Genomic DNA, 1,905 nt, shown 5'->3' on the forward strand with positions numbered 1-1,905 from the left:
AAAGACTGTTTTAAGTTTATTTAGTAATCGCTTAAGCTCAAATACCTGTCGAAATCTCTTGAGATGCAGTATAAGCACATCCGGCAGCGTCCACAAGCTGAGCTTTATCCGGCCCTGCTGCAGCTGCTTGCAGTGGGGACAGCGCCAGGCATCGTCTGGAGCCAGCTAAAACACACACACACACACGCAGGCACGCAGTCCAAAATGAAGAACAAGTTTCAACCACACTGCTTTTAAAATAAGCTCCACACAGGATGAGGCCCACGTTTCCACCCTTTTCTCTACTTTCCACCAGAGCAGTTGGAGGCAAGTTAAACCACAATGGAGGCATTTGACGAAGCTTAGGATTTTTAGTCTATCTGAAACATAGCATTAGCAGTTACATGCTGTTGAAATGTGAGAACAGAATAGTTTTTGGATGTTTGGAGACATTTTTAAACAAAAAACAAAAAGAAAAGTAGGGATGTGTTTTTTTTTTGTTTTTTTTTTCTTTTTTGAAACTGCTATTGCCAAGGCAAATTTAGGTTGTATTCTTTTCATGGGAAACTACTGAGTGAAAGCATTTTTGTCTGCTGGTTTGTACCTGCTCCTCTTTAGTGTAGAGCTGAAAGCACTGAGCGAGGGTGCAGGCCTGGGGCTGATGATGCTGCTGCCTGTGCAGATAGACGCTCTCTGCATCTGGAATGTACTCCTCCTCAGTGTGGCCGAACAGACTGCAGAAAACAGGAGACGTATAATCAAAATGATCACAGGTATTTCTTCAAATACCTTCTGTTTTAGTTGATATTATTATGAGAGTGTATTTTGATACTTTATTGCAGGTTAACACCAGTAACTGTGGCAGTAATYAGTTCAAGTTTATCACTTCCTCAAAATGACCAGATAAAAACAACTCAGAGGACTCTTCTAGAACAAAATTTAACGACTGCCCACAAAAGAATCCTGATTCAGAGAAATGTAAAAGACTGAGTCGGACAAGAAGAGGCATGTGCACTGATGATCCAGGATAGTTTGGCTGGCATGACATAAAAAAGCTGATTCATCTGATTGGGTAGGAGGACTTCATCGCTGGTGTTTAGTTAAAAGAAAGCTTTTCCAACTGCAGAGCATCAGTTCAAAGAAAAATCTGGTYTATTTTTTCWAAATCAGACAATTGTGAAAGGCAGTACCAAAGTAGAAACTTTCAAGAGCTCAAAAGAGACTGAGTCTGGTTTGAGGTTCTTTAGAAAGCAAAAACATTGTCAGAAATTYTGATCAAAGTTGTCAGATTAGGTCTCCGTGACTTTTATAAATTGTTGTTGACCTGCAAAATCTTCTGCACTACAAAAGATGTTATTCGATTTAAATAATACAATTGTTTTAACATTTTTAATAGTGCATTACAGAATCTCTCTTTTTATGGCATCTAGTAGTGAGCATTAACTTTGTTAATTCAACTGTGTTTTAACTCACTAGTCCTTGGTTTCCTTGTCCCACTCGACCACAATCTTCACATGTGGAGGTCCCCCTTGTCCACAGGACTTGTACGCTCTGCAATAAAAAAGAAAAAAAGTCAGTGGCATTTTTTTTACAATTCAGACTCCCATTTCACACATTTTGTTCTCTGACTCGTTCCTGTACACAACCATTTTGTGCTTAAGTCCTTAAACTATGTCGCTTTATTTTTAGTTGTCCTTTAGCTTTTTCATTGATTAGAAATAAATTGCTGTAAAAGTGTCAAATCAGAACTTTAAACTTATTCAATTGTAAAAACTGAATTTCTACAGMTACATACTACTAATAAAATATTATTAATATTTTTGTTATGTGAAGCCAGTATCAAGAACTGTTAGAACCAAATGTCCTTTCATTCATTACATGTCACTTAAAGATCAAACGGTGTAACAGCAATACATAAAGGATTAC

The 1,905-nt window shown here is 37.7% G+C and overlaps 1 long non-coding RNA gene across 1 annotated transcript; it reads right to left on the reverse strand.

Annotated features, from left to right (window-relative positions):
- Positions 1-50: 50 nt before the first annotated feature.
- On the reverse strand, positions 51-1,533 carry LOC103461497 (uncharacterized). Its single transcript, XR_533128.2, has 3 exons — positions 1,453-1,533; positions 584-713; positions 51-165 (listed from the first exon to the last, which is right to left on the reverse strand). It is a non-coding gene; the product is annotated as an uncharacterized LOC103461497 (long non-coding RNA).
- Positions 1,534-1,905: the final 372 nt, after the last annotated feature.

Source organism: Poecilia reticulata, unplaced genomic scaffold (assembly GCF_000633615.1).
Source record: "Poecilia reticulata strain Guanapo unplaced genomic scaffold, Guppy_female_1.0+MT scaffold_1822, whole genome shotgun sequence".
In the NCBI taxonomy this organism is placed as follows: domain Eukaryota; kingdom Metazoa; phylum Chordata; class Actinopteri; order Cyprinodontiformes; family Poeciliidae; genus Poecilia; species Poecilia reticulata.